Source organism: Coccinella septempunctata, chromosome 1 (assembly GCF_907165205.1).
Source record: "Coccinella septempunctata chromosome 1, icCocSept1.1, whole genome shotgun sequence".
NCBI lineage: Eukaryota > Metazoa > Arthropoda > Insecta > Coleoptera > Coccinellidae > Coccinella > Coccinella septempunctata.
The window spans coordinates 7,493,428-7,513,991 of NC_058189.1; the positions used below are offsets into that span (position 1 = coordinate 7,493,428).

At 34.8% G+C, this 20,564-nt stretch overlaps 1 protein-coding gene across 1 annotated transcript in view; it reads left to right on the top strand.

Annotated features, from left to right (window-relative positions):
• The window catches only part of LOC123311290 (irregular chiasm C-roughest protein), a 498,432-nt gene that overhangs the window by 445 nt on the left and 477,423 nt on the right, over positions 1–20,564 (top strand). The gene's annotated exons all lie outside the window — the stretch shown is intronic.

Here is a 20,564-nt window from a genome sequence, read left to right on the forward strand (position 1 = left end):
CTTGGAGCCATATCGAAAAAAGAAAGATATCTCAGCATCAGATCAGGTGAAAGAAGGAGTCATTAATCTTTAGTCAATTAAGCGAATACACATGCTACCGAAAAAAAAATTTGATTGTGTTGATGAAGTGGGCACTTGTTTGTAACACCAGGACACAAAAAAAGTACTCTGTATATAGTGCGCGTCAAAATTATGAAACAAATTCATTTTCTCAGAAGAAAAATATTTGTCAACAAAATCCTGGAACAGATCAATTTTTGTTTCACTTTTATCAAATTTTTATGCATTTTTGAAGGATTTTTGTTGCACCCTGCGCCATCCCAATCAGCCCTCTAAATTTTTTTAATAGGAAAAGTGGGTCCTGTGTTACTTTTTTGGCAAGGTCTTTTTTTTTGAAAAATTAATTAGTTCAAAGAGGTTTTCAGTATGTGCACTTTGTCATGGCTCATTTACTTGGAGACGATGGTACCTGATGAAATTTGTCACCGAATGAAAGTCGATCATTACAGTTTTGTTCATGCAAAGCTTTCAACCCCTACGAACCTAAACTGAGTTACCTAACCGCAGATGCTATTGTGATACCAAAACACATATCTCAATTTCAAGTGTTTTTTTTTCGCAACCTCCTCAAAATTTTGAGGGTTAAGGAGCCGAACGAACCACAACATGTAGATTGGATGGTTTGCTCAAATGTACAGACCACTTTTTTTGTGTACCGGTTCAATTACCGAATAGGAGTATGAAACTTAAGTCTTCTCCATGAAATCTTCCAATTGCCCTAGTTTTATGCATTAGATTTCAGAGGAATGTATTTTCTTATTCCATAGATGAATCTAAGTGAATAAGATGTCTGGGCAGTCTATCTGCCCTCTCATAATTCGCCCTGCGGGGCTCAATTCTAGCATCTGCAGGAATTGGATTCTATAGGAACAGTATCCCATGATAAATAGGATTGGAAGCAGTTCTCCTGAAATGTTTCATAATACAAAATCTGAAATTTCCATAGGATATGCCACTTTTTTCTCATGGGATGGTATTTCTGAGAAGGCCTAAAAATTACGCTTTTATGCTTCAATCAATGAATTTACTCAAGACAAACAAATTACTCATCAGTATAGGTAATAGAAAACTGCTCTTGTTGTTAACGATTTATGACAATAGTTCAATAGTACTTTCTTTATTTTAATTTTTAATGCAACAAATGAAATGAAACAGAAGAAAGATATATATGTACACTACTATGAATTGTGCATATAAGAAATATTAAGAATAAGAAAGATTGATAGCCAACTTATTCACTTATGTACCAATAATGACAAACTTCGCAAATAGGACTTGCGATATTTTGTTGATCGAGTTCACTTTTTCTCAGAGTGCAACTAAAATAATTTTCATTTTATTTATTTCAGTTGTACTCTGCTTTTGTGTCTGGGTATGATATCGGGGTATGGTATTTACGAAGTTTTCAGAGCATACCGTATAACTAACTATCACGTTGCTAGAGCTGTTCGCGCATTATTGGTGTGTATGTGGGAAAGTGCTCTCTGCTTAACGATTATACAAGGTGAGTCTTTGACTCGTGCAACTATATTAACAGTAGATTCTTGAGGTAAAACGGAAGATACAGGCTGTTGAAAAACCATAAAAAAATATTATTTTTAGTTCTATCTCTCAGACGGTTTTATCCAATGAAATCAATTTCGGAATATATAGTTTTTCATTTATTTGATAAATATTTGAGAACACAAGATATCACCCACGTCTTCCAGTTTTCTCATTACGTACCATAAAAACACCAAAAATTCACGAACCCAACTCTTAAAACTAAGTTGGACGCCATCTAATGAATATTTGAACGTTTTGTAAAATGAAAGTTTTTTTATATTTTCTCGTTTCCGAGTAATTTGATGTTCAAAAATTAGGAAGTGAAATTTGAAAAATTGGGTACTTTGGCTGAATACAACTCTTTTCAAAAGATCCACAAATGTGGTAGTGTCACAGGTTTAGCTAGTTTTTCTGAAGTTAATTTTGTTTTTCCAGGGATTGGTCATTATGAAAACTTAAAATGGCTTTATCTTTTTATCAGAGCCAAGTCGGAAAAAATGACATTGGACAACAATATTTCTTTTACCCCAAGAAACTACTGTTAAAATATTTGTATTGTCAAACACTCACCCTGTATAGTCTAGAATATAGTCCAGTCAAGAATTATTGACATCCCAGTAGGCCAGCTTAATATCCGGTCACAAAAGATCTCCAATAATTTCTGTAGTTCTGTAATTTTCCATATCCTCCTGAAATGCCAACAATCCTTGAATAGACTATATTAATGTGTACTATAATAATCCTTGCTCTCTGCGGACTCTCCTATAGGTGTAGGCAAACTTGCCTTCTGCACACACTGCTTTGGTCAAATATCAGCGATTATATTTTCTGCCTCTTCTTAGGGTTTTTTTCTCACAGATTATTTTTGCTTCCATGAATATAAATTTTCCGAGTACAGAACGGGAAAACCATATCATTCTTGTTGGATATCTTCATCTGCTATTCATACCGGGTGGCCAACCCCAGACGCGACGTTCATTTTGTGGGAGTAAATGAAGATATTTTGAAAATCTTTTCTTGTGGTGTGTGTAGGATATCCCAAAGCACAATTTAAAATTATTTTCATATATACAGGGTGTTCGAAAACAAATATATAGGCCAAAGTTACACTTTATTAAATGAAACTCCCTATATTTGACCTCAAAAATGGAATGGCAAGCTCAAGTTATAATGAGTTTCTTCGAATTACTTTATAGTTCAGAAGCACCCTTCACGAGATAATGGCGAAAAATCGAAAATATGGAGTTTTTTTAAATAGCAATTAATGAAAAAACTAGTTACGCCAGCGATACAGACAAAATTTTGTCGAGTAGACAAGTTGGCTACTCCCGCATATAAAAGAAAATTTCAACTCTGGAATATACAGAGTGATCATAATTAATTCTCAAACATCAACTAAAAATAATCGTCGAAAACTTTCTCATTTCGAATGGCACACCCGGTATTTCTATATCTCGTTGAACGTAAAAATTAATTTCGAAACCATCTTCATAAAATTTTCCTACATCTGAACCTGATAGTTTCTGAGCAATTTTCGATTTTTAATTCAAAACTAGTAAACCATTTTCGCCATTATCTCGTAAATGATCCTTCTGAGGTATAAAGTGATCTGAAGAAGATCATCACAATTTGAGCTTGCCATTCCATTTTTGAGGTCAAATACAGACTGTTACATTTGAAAAAGTGTAACTTTGGTCTATATCTTTGTTTTCGAACACCCGTTTATAAAACAGTACACACACTACAAGAAAAGATTTTCAAAATATCTTTATTTACTCCCTCAAAATGATCGCCTGGGGTGGGCCACCCGATATACACTGCGCAAAAAAATTAACGCACATTATGGAAATCTCAAATTTATTCTACAACTGAAGGTGTTCTCAATGATAATTATTTTTATCAGAATTATGCATGCATATGTTATCCACTTTCAACGGTTTTCTTCAATACAGATGTTTTTTCCCAGCAGGAATAAAAAAAGATGATATTACCAGATTTTGAATGTATTGGCTCCATTCTAAAATCAGTTGTTCTCGATCAATTCTAGTGATCAATAGTTTTTCTTTCGTTTGATTTTCTACACTCGATCGCTATGCAACGCGAAACACGCAATTTGACCCAAGAGGAATGTGCCCAAGCGGTAGTTTTGCGAGAAGAAGGGTGGACATACACAAGAATTGCAGAAAGGTTTGGAGTTTCCCATACAAGTGTGTCCAGAATGTTGCAGCGATTCAGGGAGACAGGTATGAATGTCCGAAGACCAGGACAGGGTAGACCAAGGGTAACAATTGCCATTCAAGAACGTTACTTGAGAGTTTCTTCGTTGAGACAACGGTTTGCAACCGCTCGCCTCCTTCAAATTCAGCTTGAGCAAACTCATGAGGTGCAAATTAGCACTCAGACAATAAGAAATCGCCTCAGAGAATATTATTTAAGGCCTCGTGTCGCGGCAAGAGGCCCAGCTCTTACCCCAGCCCATCGAAGGGCGCGTTTGGATTTTGCGAGAGAGCATATCCATTGGGAAGAGGCCGATTGGGAAAGAGTTCTCTTCACAGATGAGTCTAGATTCTGCCTCTACCATTGTGATCGACATTCCCTTGTATACAGACGTCCACATGAAATATATGCTTAGTGGAATTTCCTGAATACTACTGGTTTCGGATGAGGATCGATTATGGTATGGGGTGGAATATCTTTAACATCTCGCACAGACCTAGTGGTCGTTGATAATGGAGCTAGGAATGCTGATAAGTATATGAGGAACATTCTTGAAGAGCATGTAGTTCCATTTGCCCCATACATTGGTGAAAATTTCATTTTTATGGACGATAATGCCAGACCCCATCGTGCGCGCATCGTTCAGGAGTACCTTAAAGAGGTTGAAGTCTCTCGAATGGAATGGCCAGCAAGAAGTCCAGATCTCAGGTTTGGGACAACCTCAATAGGAGGCTGAGAAGTTCAAAAAATCATCCAGCTACTCTTAATGACTCAGGAATCCAACTCGGAGAAATCTGGGAAGGATCAGATCAGAACATTTTAAGATCACTCATTTTGAGTATGAACCGTCGTTGCCGAGCTGTAATTAACGCAAGGGGTGGAAATACCAAGTATTAAATCACTTATCAGCATTTCAGTATTTTGAAAATTGTTCATTTCTCTTCTTTCACATAAGATTCGGTGAAATCCTCAATTTTTCTTCCATTTAATATGTCTTGTTTCGTTCAAAACGTTCCCGAGAGAACATAAAAAATAAGTTATAAAGTCAATGTAGAGTTAACTTTCATTAAAATTGAGATTTTCAGAATGTGCGTTAAGTTTTTTGCGCAGTGTATTTATCTTCTCAATTCTTATTGATACTTCGTAAACCTCCTGTTTCCAAAAACGTGAAATATTGCAGTCATTACAAATAAGGAAATATGGGATTTCCCAAATGGAACTTCAAAAAAATCAATTCCGATGACATATAAAACGTGAATAAAACCGCAAATTAAAGAAAGTACCCGAACGAGTTCATTTTATGTCTTGACAAAGAATCACCCCTTAAATTTTTTCGCAACTATTGATTCACACAGTATAATATCGTCTATAAATTTCAATTTCTCTCTCAGAAAAAAACCTGAGGTGACAAAATACTTATCAGTTTCGATCTACATAGATAGGATTATCTAGGAATAGGGAGTTACAATAAAGAAATTTAACCACTGAGACTGTGTATTTTCAAGAGTAAATATCTAGTCTGTGATCTAACAATTTACCAGAAGATTCTCTCAATTTTCGAACCATTCTCTTACCCCATTACCGAATCCCAAAGCGGAACGTCCGTTCCAGAACAGACGCAGGATAAAATCGGTTGAAGACTAAAAAGAAATGCTGCGGCATAAAGTATGTCCACTTGCTTGTGTCGGAATCGAAGTAGGCGAGCACGCGAATAAAGTAGGAATCACGGTAGAGTAAGTTTCACGGTTTGGAGCACCCCGTCAGTCGGTCGAACGGAATCGCTCTGCTGTCGCTTGTAAGGTATTTAACCTGAGCTCTTTTCCATATATAGGTACCTCGCGATATGCGATGCTGCAATTTTCGTTTTTTTTAGGTCAACAATGGGCATATGGAAACGGAGGAAATAGGAAAATTTTCAAAAGGCTATGCAATCCATAATTTTTATTGGAAATGAAAAAAAATTGACGCAGAGAGCCTGGGGCTCGATTCTCAAACGTCTATTGGGTCATTCGACATCACTAAATTGTCGAATGAAGTAGAAACTTGGTATTCTCATATTTCGCGTTAAACAAATTTCGATAGACAAAAAGAAGAGTGGGTAGAAGCTAAGATGTCTAAAACTCTGGTGTATTCACAGATTCGATTATGTTTTTAATTTCGTGAGGATGTGGGATCAGTTTCGTTTTTCCCACTGTAGGTAGCGCTGTTTAGAATTTGACAGAGCATTGTCATTTGATATTTGAAAATAATTTGAATACTTTCCTACGACGTACGAATATGTGTATTTATAAGCGATTATTGGTATGTGAAAATGTATTAGTTTCGAGGAAGGGGTGTAGAACATTTATTTATTCAACATGTCGTTCAGTAAGTTCAGTTTTCTGTATGGACAATCAAGAACTACAGCTAAGAATTCGGTGTTGTTGGAATTTGAAGCAAAACCGAATCAGATGAACGAACATTCGGGACCGATATAGCTAAGTTTTATGGAAACTTCAGTAATATTTCAAAGAAACTGTATTGGAAATACGTAATGTAAATTGTGAGCATGTATTGAGAATCAGAAATACATAAATCTATTCGAGTCTATTACTTCAAATATTCTTCCTGAGTACATATAGTGAAAATTCCATTTCCGTCAACTGAATATATTGGATATTTGACCAATCAACTGTGTTTTATTAAAATCATATTGAATTACCCCCCTCACGAATTCAAGTTGTCAAACGGAAATTATCTTGAAGAAGAACAGTAAATCCTCCTTCGAACCCTTATTCGATAGTGTTGAAATATTGACAGATTTGTTTTTACAACGAAAATTGAACTGTAAAGCACAAATGTTCCTTAACAGCTGACAAAATGGACCAGTTCATATTTTGAACTCGTTGATCGACATTCGATATCAACGCAAAACAAAATAAAACGAGAGAGTATCATTGGACTTCCTTTGGTAGAACAAGGATAGAACGAAGCAAATGACATGGTGGCGCCGCCACGAAACTGATCCCATATCCCCGATTTTCTGAAATCTTGATGCTTGCAAAAAGTGACAAGTGCACACACCAGTGTTTTAGAAATCTTCGTAGAAGCTATTCGACATTCGATATCACTCGACAATTCTCTGTCAATGTTTGTCATTTTGCTCCAATATTGCATAGTTCTCGAAAATATTGCTTATAAATTAACGAAGAAGATTTAACTTAATGTTAGAGCTGTGAGTGTGTTTTTGTACTTCACTACTGCACTTCCTCGGTACGTCAAGAATAATAACGACCACGATTCCACTCGAGATTGGGTACATAGCCATTATTGTCAGTTTCTGAATCATTTCGAAAATGATAGACGAAGAACTAGAAATTTTACAAGCTATTCAAAACCTGGAGGATAATGAAGAAGCTGCAGAATTTGACTGGCATGTTCACTGTTATTATAACTGTTTCAGGGGATTTAATGATAACTTGTTCGTGAAAAGATTCCATGAAAAATGCCAGGAATAAAAAAAATATATACAGGGTGTCCCGGAAAATGTGGGCAATCTTTTGGATTCAGATAGAACATAAAAAATGAAGATGACGAGTTCCCATAATTTTTTTTCCTAGCGGCCCTCCCTACGAAGATACGACCTCCTGAATGACGCCACTGGAAATCCATTTTAGTGGAATAAGTTTCAAACTACTCGATATAATTTGATGAAAATTTGATTTAATTTTCAATTTAGCTTGTTCAGTTTACCAGGGGCGGACTGGGTTGTACATTTTAATGCTTACATTTTTAACACCCCGTATGATAAGGTGCTGAAAAAACAAATTTGGATACCTTGAACATTAAGCTAAAGAAAAGGAACTCTTAATCAGTGTCGATAAAATGAACCGTTTTCGAAAAAAAAAAAATACTGAAAGAAGTAATTTTTTAATTTCTATCAAAAATAACATGAAGTTTAGTTTTTTGTCTTGAAGGAACAAAAAAGTTTTATTTTGTTACTTACTTCTTTCATTATTTTTTTTTCGAAAACGGTTCATTTTATTGACACTGAACAATAGTACCTTTTCTTCGGCTATCTTCGTAGGGAGGGCCGCTAGGAAAAAAAATTATGGGCACTTGTCATCTTATTTTTTTATGTTCTATCTGAACATAAGGGTAACATCAGAAGGCAAGATCCTTCGTGGAGAAAAAAATCAAAGAAGAATTATCCATGAGACCTCAAATAGCTCTTTTTATATTTAACAACACTCTTTTGCTCAACAGTGTAAATAAGAGGAACAATAAAATTTAGTTACTTTTTCTTTCGATAAAAATATTTAAAAGTTTTGGAAAATAAGTTTATCTCAACACTGTATCCAGTCTTTCTGAGAATCGAATTAAGAACAGACGCAATTTCTGTCCATTTTCTCTCTGCATCATTCATTGTAAGAGATTGGGAGAACTCCTGTTAATTCTGTAACAAATCCAACAACTTCGCATTTTGCTTTGCGGAAAAATAAGTTTCCTTGGAAATTTCCATCATGACTTTGATACAATTAAATTAAAAATTACTGTCAACTACAAACAAATATGTCTATGTAAACTCCATTCACTTTTATTTTAGCAGTCGGTTGGCCATGGAAATTTGACACATTTCACTCTGTATAGTAGGAAAATGTGGGGTTATGACGCTTGTCAAAACATTTTTGGGTTTTAAGTCAACGCTATGATGCCCGTTCTACTTAAAAGTTTCTGTTATTACGTAGTTTATCACAATGTCGATTCTCTTCCGAAAATATGTGACGAACATAATTGAAATTTATACAAACTGATTGAAGGCATACCAATTACCAAATCCAGTTATTTGCATGGAAAATACAAGAGATCAGTATAATATCGCACAATATGCACTAGCTTGAGGAGAGTTAATGTTCGTTATCTTCTTTGGCTAAAGTTTGAATACGTTACATCAGTTGTAGATTTCAAAAATATTAATCCGAAGATGAAATGCATATAATGCAGTGGTTGGAAATGGGCATCTCCCGAAGGAATTAACAGATAATTACAAGAATGTTAAATTCTTCAACAAAAATCATCTTGCATCAAAATAAGTAGAAGGACTTAAAGAATGTTTCAAGTCAAGATGAACTTCACCTTTGAACAAAAATTTCACACGAATAAACAAGACAACTGGCGCTTATTTGTGGCTGTTCATCTTATTTCATTGATATAATAATAATAATTGGGTATTTATTGGTACCTTAAGACATTTACAATGTATAGGACAAGTCAAATGAAAAATAGAAAAATCAATTTTCGGGAACTTATACTACGATGACATTCACCAAAAATCCTGTAGTATATTTTCGCATTAATTCACTCAAACATAAAATTCTCAAATGCCACCACTTTTGGGTCTCCCAATAGAAGGAAATTCTTTGTCATCCTCTTCATTCACAATCTTTCTGATTGTGGAAATATTCAGCTGAAATATAAGTCGTTTAGAATCAGATGAAACATTATATAAATTCTCTTACATTGAATATGTTCGCTACCGTCTAACGTATTGTGGATTTTAGAATATCAGGGTATAACCAAAGAGTATCAACTCTTTGGTATAACTATTTGAATGAGCGGACCTGAATTCTAAATAGCACTTCCTGAAACCCTGTCTCTTTTTTCAATCACTTTCGGCATTTCTATATTAATAAAAGAGGATCTATGGTTTACTTCAAAATGCTTTATGGTTCAAACGATCGCACCAAATTGGACAATTCTTTTTTTGTTGTGTTTATTATTGTTAGGGCAAGGTTTATATAACAAAATATTCCCAAAAAAAATTGTACAGAACAGAAAAAAAGGCCTTTTTCTTACGACCAATCGAGCAATCACGATGAGTTTGGTATTATTATCTACCCTAGAAATAATTTAAATGGCAAAACTAGGTTTGAGGGGTCAGCTAGTTCGTAATAAAAATTGATATTAGTTGTGGCTACGGCGTTATGACATTAACGACATTTCATGAGTGCCAACCGACTGCTAAAATAAATCTGAATGGAGTATACTTCCTTCTGTTACACAAGTAGGTAGCTCTCAAAAAGCTTGAGTGGTAATCCCCTAATTCCAAATCTCTCAAGTTTCATCAGTAGGCGTTTATGATCGCAACCGAAGGCTTTGGATAGGTCGACAAAAACTCGCTGAAGAATGAGTGCAATCCAGGATAGTCAAGCTGCTATCGAAGATCTGAACTACTGTGTTATCTACTCAAAGCCGACATGGAAATGCCGAAGTAAACTCATTGAAATAGGCGAGAACAACAAGTTCTTTTTAGTCTGGGTTCCTGGTCACTCTGGAATAGAAGAGGCCATCTCACTGGCCAGAAAGGGAGCACAATGGCTACTTCCTGGCCAGAACCTTTCTGTGGTACAAGGAAAATGCACCTATGAGAAAGAATTTTCTGGAGAAGGAAGAAGCCAAAAGAGAAACACTTTGGAGGAATTTTCCAAGAATGGATCATTCCAAAAAGTTTCTTCGGGACTTCGAAACCGCAAGATCCAAGAAGTATTTGAGAGTAGGTACTATTTAGCAGGTCTAGCCTTTCAGCGTTTGGCTACAATCGACTCACTACTTATTTTGAACAAGAAAAGTTGAGGAGTAACTAATGAATACTTCTGTGAAAGCTAGTGTTCTATTTCCTGCTTTATATTTGATAATTCTTTTCGAAAATATCTCACCAGTATCAATAATGCAATACAGACAAGCTGAAAATATGTGGAAGTTTGTATGATAGCTAAGATAAGGTTTCTCAATTCTCAAAAAAAATTTCAGTCGGACACTGACAGCTCCCAATTTGGAACGCATTCCAAATAACTTTTTTCAATGTGTATCATTTAAATTGGCATTTCAAGAATGAATCATTCTATTCATTAATTAAAAGATATATTAAAGTCAACAGATTTTAACATAGTTATAATATTCATAGTCAGATTCACTGGTGAAAATTTATGTTATATCCATATCTTCTCGTACCGTTTTCACTTACACTACTAGGGGTGCAGATGAGGCCTAGCTATTGCTATTGCCTATATTGAACAAATATCATCAAGTTCTCCTCCATATGGGGGTATACCTAATGTCGCATGCAAATGTTGCATCTATTCTGGCTATCATAAGGGATAATTGAGCAGTCTCATTACCTTAGTATTTCATGGAATTAGGGAAGGGAAATCACCCGCCATAATATTTAGTTCGATGTTGATGAAAGGCTATATACAGGGTTGGGATAAAGTTTGGCACCAAATTATTATCTTTAAAACAAAACGGGCGATATTTTCGAAATTTGGCAGCTGAGTGTAACCACAATGCATCTGATGAGCATATTTTCATTAATGAGATACTTCCGGTTTAACCGGAAATGACAAAACCTTTTTTTATTTAAATGGGACACCCCGTATATTTATGCAGATTCTGAAAGTGCACCTTGTTTCGGATCTGTCCATATCAAAAATTATCTGTAAAAAGAAGAAATTCAGTCTTTTTGTACATGGGAGGAAAAATCCATTCAAATGAATAAATCGTTGTTATTTGTATCAATAGTGAGAAATAAAACGAAATACTTTGTATTAGATAACTCTTTCTGCTTTTCATGACGTATTTTTTATGAAAATCTATAAAAAGAAGAAATACAGGGCTTTTACTAGTAGAAAAAATTTATTGAAAATAATTAAAAAAAAATCATTTTAAATGTTCGAAGTGCTTGCCATTAACCTCCTGACAATATGCCAGTCTAACAGTACGTTCCGTTTTAAATATATTAATTTGGCGCCAAACTTTATCCCAACCCTGTATAGTCTTATTGTATTGTGTGTAGGTACAGAGGGTGGGCAAAATTGGTGATACCTGAACTACAACCTTTCAACCTAAAGAGATAGAGGAAATGAATGGCACATTACCTTCGTTTTTTTTTTCGAGAAACTTATAATGCCATCAACTGCATTCCTCTATCTCCTTTTGTTTTCGAGTTAAAGGTCAAAATTGAAATTTGGGCCATTCCAACATTGGTCATTATCCCCGTTTCTGATTGGGCCAGGATGTTGAAATAAAAATAATATGGGGACAATTTTTTGATAGCAATCCAGTGGCGTACTATGATTTTTTCCAACAGGTTTATTTGCTGAGCTATAACATAAAGTTGGTTTTTTTCTTATGAAAACAGTAGTTTAAAATGATTTAGAAAGAATTGCAATTATTTCCTCATTTCAGAAATATATCACACTTCGTCCTCAGTCTTTCTAAGTCATTTTGAACCACTGTTTCAGTACGCCATTGGATTTCTATCAAAAAAGTGTCTGTATAATGTTTTAATTTCAACATCCTAGCACAAACAGAAACGGAGGTAATGTCCAAAGTTGAAATTATTATTTTAGCCCATAAATCGAAAACAAAAGGATATACAGGGTGTCTGCAAATAAATGCGAAGAACTTAGGGAAATGATTCTTCGATGCAGGGCTGGTTCCTATAATTTTTTTTCGAAATCGATCTCCCTTCCAAGGTGCAGCCTTTGGGAGGCGATGGCGAGTTGTCAGTTTTTAATTTTTTTACAGGTTCTAAAAAACACTGAGTGATAAAACTATACATAATATGAAGCACTAAGTAGATGTTACTCAAACAATTTTTTTAGATCTCATAACTTAATTATTAGGGATTGAAAATAACAACCCCTTATGATTTTCCTTCAAAAATTGTTTTGTGGAATAGATTTTCGAAAAATAATATTCTCTTATGGTTTCCCATTCAATTCTGCAGAAAAAAAGTCTCTTGCAAAATTTCGATACAGTCGATACTTTTCTCGGAATAAATAAAAACTTACAAGCAGTTGTGATCAGTGTTCAGTTAATTCCATAGAAGTTGTTATTTTCAACCCCTAATAATGAAGTTATGAGATCTAAAAAAATTGTGTGAGTAACATCTACTTAATGCTTTATATTATGTATAGTTTTATGTGTTTTTCAGAACCCGTAAATAAAAATTCAAAATTGTCAACTCGTCATCGCCTTCCAAAGGCTGTATCTTGGAAGGGATCTTCAAAAAGAATCAATTTTTTTTTCATTGAAGAACAAATATTTATTCATGTTATTTACTTTCCGAGGTGAAATTATCTCTTCTATGAATTTCCACCTGAAAACATTTCTAGAAAAGTCTCGCCATTGGCTACAATTCCTATCCTGGTAAAATTGAAAAAAGACATTCGTTAAGTTCGTTAAGTGCTGCCATCTTTTCGACGAAAGTGGAAACTATTTGAATTCTCGTAACTTCTACTTATCGTTCAAGTGTTCTGGCAACACCCCACATTTCCCCCTTACGGATAACATGGATGGCGAGAAATTCCCTGGTATAAACATTTTTACATGAATAAGACGAGGAAGCGTCCTAATTTCATATTTCCTGAACGAAGAACTTCAAGAATCCTGAGTATGCAGATTGGATTTAGAGTTATTCAATAACAGGATATTATGAGTAATTCATGTGACAAGGAGCTATAATAGACAGCCATTACAGACTAAATTGGCAATGAATTCCTCATCCTTCTGATTGCGTAGAAAAAACTAAACTTTGCAAAAATCTTTAAAATGCTGTATTACTCGACGCATATACCTCCTTTAAGCTAGCAGAACCACTTTTGAATTTAGAATTTTTTTGCGACCATAATTTTAGGCTAATTTATAACTCTAATCAGAAATGTCTGCTCCCCAACTTTTGGAGAACTTGTTTCTCTAGCTCCTAGCTCAACGTCAAGCTATCAGAACCCAGAAGCTAATCGAAAATTTAGCAGAAATCTGACAATATCATAATTTTAATCCCATTTTAGGCTCTCATTTGAAACTACTGCGGATTTCCCTTGAATGCGTTTTGAAAAAAAGGTTCTGCTAGCTTTACCGTTAAGCTAGCAGAACCAATCCGCTAATACAATATTTATCCAGAATCTGATCACACCATACTTTCAGGCTAATTTTATTCTTATTTATTACCCTAGAGAGAAGACAAATTGATCAGTTGATGTATTGAGTTGAATACTCAAAGGCTGAAGTGAGCATAACATAACGGCGTACCTACAAAATGTGTTCGTTCACGATGACATAATACCTACAACGAACCGTTAAATTGCGTGATTAACGTTTAACAATGAATAAAATCGTGAGATAGGACCAGTCCTTCGAGCAATTTATTCCTCATAGCTTCCTGTTATGAAGCCACCCTTCTGTGTGCTTTACAACGCGTGAAACATTAAGAATTAATAGATCTTCGAGATCTGACTATTTTTTCAAATCATGGATGCGGAAAAGAATGACTAAGAAGGAGCTTTATATTCAAAGCACTATATATAAGATGTATTAATCCTTGTTTTCCCGATTCTGACTCTTCTTAGTTTCGTATTTGTCATACAGATGTCTTTCCGAGTTTATGAATGTTTTTCCATTGAAGTTTTATATAGCGTGCGTTTAAAAAATTCGTCGTCAAGTTTTCTATGGAATTTTGAAAGTTCTGTGACTGAACGTATTTCTTTCCTGGAATCACTCCATGCTCTCGAAATTTAAACATTGATTACATTAACCTACATATATCTTAATTTTTTACGAAAAGGTACTTTTTCAAAGAAAGTGTGCGAAAAACATTTTTTCTATTGAGTTCGTTTAAAAGAATCCAAACAATTTGAGGCGATTCCCTGTGAGAACCCCAACCAAAGAATCTCAATATATTTAATTCTCTTTCTCTATGAATATTTTTCTTCAAGAGACATTGGTGTTTTTTCTAACAACCACAAAAATGAAGAAAAACAAAGATTATGGTGATATTACTCTTTATGTGAGCTTTCTAACGAGCCCACACATGCTATGTATACTCCATTCACATTTATTTTAGCAGTCGGTTGGCCATGAAATAATTTCCTCAAGTTTTTGTAACTAGAACGGAGAAAGGTTGGCACTCATGAAATGTCATGTCATAACGCCGTTGCCACAATTTTTATTACGAAAATGCCGAAAGTGATTGAAAAAAGAGACAGGGTTTCAGGAAATGCTATTTAGAATTCAGGTCCCATCGTTCAAATAGTAATACTCTGATATTCTAAAATCCACAATACGTCAGACGGTAGCGAACATATTCAATGTAAGAGAATTGAGAATTTATATAATGTTTCATCTGAATCTAAACGACTTATATTTCAATCTATTTTGAATTTTATTACACTTTACATTTCAATAGATATTTTTCGACAGATATCTGAGCATCATAGTAGTTAGAATTATGTACATGTAACTACACGAAAATCATCAGAGATATCAATAAATTTTGAACCGTAAACTTTGATACCGTGGAAAAATAATTCTTTAGAGTACCTTACTCAGCGAAATGAAGCTTCTGGGAGTTCATAGTTCGAACAATCACACTGTACGAGCGAGAGAGAAAATTCTCGAAGTATATTTTCAGGAATATTCTCCATCAGTTGATGTTTTCTGTTATAGGAAAACCGGAATGATTTCAACCTCCGATGGACAAGAAAAAATATAATAGAACTGGATCCACTCCAGTTGATATTATGTTTACATTAAAAATGTTGTACTGTCGAAATGCAGCATTCAGAACGGTAGGAATTTTTATCAGGCGAAAGCGAAATCTCTGCTTCATGGCATTTTCTGACTGCAATTTTTAATCGAAATATTTTCATACCGTTTTTTTGCTTTTCGGTAATTGGAAATTCAGTTTACTCGTTGAGTTGCAGAGGATGGTCTACAACACGGAAAGTTTTAAATTGCACTTTAGCACATCCTATGCATATTGAGTTCTAGGTTAAAAATTCAGTATTTTTACTGAATGTGGATTTTAAATTCCTGATAGATGAATCTCTCTTTTATTATGAAACTGTGTAAGTATTGTTTCTGTCGAGGTCTTTGCAAATTTTGATTGAAGGATCTTGGACAAGCATAATAATTGACGATGTTCATTTTAATACTTCAATCGTTCGATTAGTCAATTGGAGGTTGCAAAATGGCGTACGGGCTGGTTTCAAATTATAATGCAGTAGTGTAACTTGTATACAGGATGTCTGGATTAAACGTTTATATATTTCAGAACGGATATTTTGAATTGAAGATTTAAATATGAGAAAAACTTTATATCAGCTTAGGTCCTAAAATGCACCCCACAGGCGCTAGAGCCTCTTCAACAAAACCTCCAAGAACCAGTAAATTTGCCATAGCTTTGTCAAAATTTGGCGGTTCGAAGGAATTGTAGGTACATGGAAATTTTTGGATGTTGATAGAAAAATCGACAGATTCGTATCGGTGGCGAAGATTTTCCGGTTTAGATTTCATAAAATTACATACATACTTCAAATTTTTGGTTGTGTGATCTAATTGAAATTTTAATAAGGCCCGGTACTTTCACTTGCGAATAACTAAATTTATTCGATAGATAAGTCTTATTCTTAGGATAAGTAAAAATGCAGTCTTTTCAGTTTCAGATAGTGTTATTCATCGAATAAATGTCATTGAAACTTAATTAAAAGAGTTTATTTGTCATAAATCGAATGTCGGTACGTCATTATAGGTTGAATTTTTCAGATTCTTGATATATGGTTATTTTTTGTGTGATTTTCACGAAATATTTGCTTTCTAGTTGAAATTATGACAATTTCTACAATGCGGTGTCTTATTTCACATTAATCAGTGAAAATTAGTATACCGTGTTTTCATAGAATTGTTATTCGTCAAATAATTTCATCTGAAAGCACCGAAATAAGGTATCCTTCAGATAGGAAATTATTCGACAGATACTTATTGTCATAAAATTTATTCGAAGGTGTACCGGGCCTAAAAGAAATAGAGTCTTCAATCCTTTTGGTACAAAAAAGGTATACCCTTCGTTGAAAACGTTACGCAGCACTATTCTTGAAAAAAAAATGAACACTTGGAAAAATCGAGTTGAACTGAGACTGAAATACCCACTTACTGACTGACAGTTTCAACTGTTCAGTTGAGTGGCCGGCTTAAGGTTTTCAACATTCTTTGTTTCTCTGAAAAAGAGCTCGGAAATGTGTAATCCGTTTTCTTCTCTAGCTCTCGAGATACTCTCAGTAGACAAGGAATTTTGCCCAGCCTGTACCGGGTGATTGTTTATATTTTACCCAATAGCTATCTCATTATGGTCCAAGTTATGGTCGTACTAAAAAATTGGAAATTAGTATTTTTCTGGGCATTAAGAATTCATTACTAGGAAATGCATAAAAGAATCGTAAACCTAAAAATTTTATGTGAACTCTGATTTTTCAAATGGTACACCCTGTATTTTATTTTCCTAATCGGTAAATCTCTTTCTTTTTTTTTCAAATATACAGGGTGTTTTCTTATTGAATGTCAATATTTATGGGGGTGATTTTTGGGCCCATTTTAAGAAAAAAACTTTATATGAACATATGTCCTAAACGTCTTACCTTTTGAGATACAGGGTGGTAAAGTTTTCAAAAATGAATCATTTATTATCAATATCTACAATACCACTTCAAATATTTCAATGAAATTTGTCATACACGTATACTATGAATCAAGAGGTATTTTTTAATGTATCACTTTTTTCTTAATTTCCACCAGTGGCGTTCGTACGTAATTTGACCTACTTATTTTGGCAGACATTGATGGTACGCCACAGATTTTCAATGAAAGAAAAATTATTTTTGAAATTCCCAATCATTTCTTACCAAAATTGATCACTTGACTTTTTTTAATCCGATTCACGGTTTCCGCTTGAAAAAAATAAAAACCGTTTCTCTGCATGATCATAACAATATTTTTAATACAAACATATGACAATTTCACCATGCAGAGACATAGGTAAATTTTATTTTTTTAGGTGAAACCCGTGAGTCGAACTAAAAAAATTCAAGAGATCAAATTTGCTCATGTCAGTGGCGTGCCACTGAGGTAAAGGTAAGACGTTTAGGACATATGTTCATATTAAGTTTTCTTCTTAAAATGGGCCAAAGATCACCCCCATAAATATTGACATTCAATTAGAAAATACCCTGTATATATTTTATCTAGGTTATTTTCGGCAGTTTTTCAAAAATATAGATTTTTTCATCTAAACCTAAGGCAGCTGTAGAACGCCAGTCGAGAATGAAAATATACGATAAGTGGATTGACAGGAATGAGACCATTTCATGGCCTCCTAACAGTCCCGACTTAACAGCAGTGGACACTTTTTTATGGGAATATTTGAAATCTAAAGTGTATATGGCCCGTCCTCAAAATATTGAACACACTACAACCAAAATTGAGGAAAAAATTGATAACCTCAATGATAATCCAGAAATGATAAGGAAAACCCTCAAACCTTAAAGAAAAGATACCGATTGTGTGTAGAAGTAAGTGAGGGACATTTCGAACACGTAATTTAACTCTCAGTTAATAAATAAATAAATAGAATAAATATCAGGTGTTTTAATTTTCCACGGTTCGTTCGATATAAAGAAATCGCATCGTTGTCGTGTGGCCTTCCACAGCTGCCTTAGATGTAGACGAAAATATCTATATTTTCAGAAAACTGCCAGAGATAACCTCAATAAAGTATATATATTTGAAATCAGAAGAGAGAGCTTTACTGATTAGGAAAATAAAATACAGGGTGTACCGTTTAAAAAGTAAGAGTTAACATAAAATGTTTAGGTTTACGATGCTTTTATACGTTTCTTAGTTCTGAATTCTTAATGCCCATAAAAAATACTACAAATTTACCCATTTAAACGTTTTCGTACGACGAACAATCACAGTAACAATCATCAGTAACGATGCGGTTTTGGACCAGATAATGGAGTTGATTATAACTCAGAAAATGTAGGGTGAGGTGCAGAGGCGTAGGAAGGGGGTTGCGGAGGGGGCGGACCGCCCCGGGTGCCAGCTCTGTGGGGGTAACAAAAATGTATCTTAAGAGTCTAAGTCGGATCGATTTTAGATATAGTTTACGTACGATCGTTAAAATTGTAGGTGAATTACAATTATCTATTAGGATAGAAAGCGTATAATGGCTACTAAGCGAGGGGCGGAACAGTGAGCAAAGAATACGATCGCGTCGAGAAGGAAACATGAAGTATGGGCTGAATAGAGTAGTAGCGGCGAGTGTCCGGGTGTAGTGATTTATGACCCATTATGTTTCCACTGCGCCTGCCTCTTCCAGGAGTGTAATTTTGTTATCCATTCTGTCTGCGTCTGCGTCAGTGTCAGTACCTAAATTCAACTGCAATAATACGCAAGCGTCATTTACTCGTTTATTGTTTGTGCTTCTTTGTGGTAATATAGACTAGCTATGTTATTGGTGCTGTGGTGTACGTATAATCGTATAGAAATAAAATATTGAATCACTGGTCCAGATTACTCTACTTCTTCGATCTGGCAGCTATTTAGGAATTTGGGTGAGTAAAAATATGAGTTTTGTTTTCCCATGCGTTTTGATAGTTCGAAATGGGACAGAATGAGGGGCAGAGGTAGGTAATCTAAATATCCACAGTTGTTAAGAGCTGTTAAGAAGTAGCAGGAGGACTGACAAGGTGGAGTGCTCACTATAAAGCTGTAAAGCCTGTATTCAAAAGTTTCAGGAAGATTGCCGATATACCATTGAGGAACTTTGTGACCACACTGGAAGAGCAGCTCAAACTTTATTAACTGCAGAATGTGATTTTTCATTCTTGAGCTATTTGAGTCTATGGTCCTAGAATAAAAAAGGCTTTTAAACTTTTCATTCTTATGAGGCACTTTTCGACACTTATTCCTACAGTGTCGAAAAGTGCCTCATCAGAATGAGAAGATTAATGGCCTTTTTGATTGAAAACAGGGAAATTCTTGTGGAAAAGGCAGTAGAATTTGCGAAAGGTATCTGTGACGAGATGGAAATTCCTACCGCCAAAAGAGAACCTTCAGGAGAAAAAAACCTATGTATATTTATTTCAACAAGAAATAAACACTCATTGCCAAGGCATGGAAGTGGTATCACTCGGGTTTGCTATCTTGAAGGCCAAGAACTTGCTGAAGAGTTCAGAAACTGAATTGCTGGAATCAGTTGTCAGTCTAATTGGGAATTATGAAGAAATGTCTCCAGAAGACATGTTGAAAAAAATCCCAATTCTGAGGATGTTTAAATGTGGCTAACGTTCCTGAAGAAGTAGCTTTGAAGTGGAGTTCTTTGAGACTACTGCAGTTAATTGTCGAATATGAGCTTTCAGATTCTGTTCCAAATTTAACATGAGCACTTAGGGTTTACCTTTCATTATATTATTATGTTTATGTGTTTTTCCAAAAATATTGAAATATTTTACATTTTTCATTTCACTTCTCTGTTCCCATGTTTCAAACACTCCAAATAAATACTCGTAATTATGTTAACAAACAAAAAAGCTCAACAATGTTTTGTAATGTTAGGGGGCGACAAGTTGAAATTCCGCCCCGGGTGTCACAAGAGTTTGCTACGCCTCTGGTGAGGTGTGGTTGACGAAGCGGCGAGAACTGCTCTGATGGGGGCACAATAGACCTTACGGTCGAAGTTCGCAGTGCAGTGTAATCCCTCAAAACAATATACAACCTATTACAGGCACCTATTTCTCCTAGAGTTACGAAAAAGCCACTAAAAATTTCACAAAAAACCAATGTGTGTTCAGCGGGAATTTGGTAGGAATTGTGAAGGCCTGTATCGAACAAAAATATTGCATGAAGATGAAAGATTCCCACTGAGCACA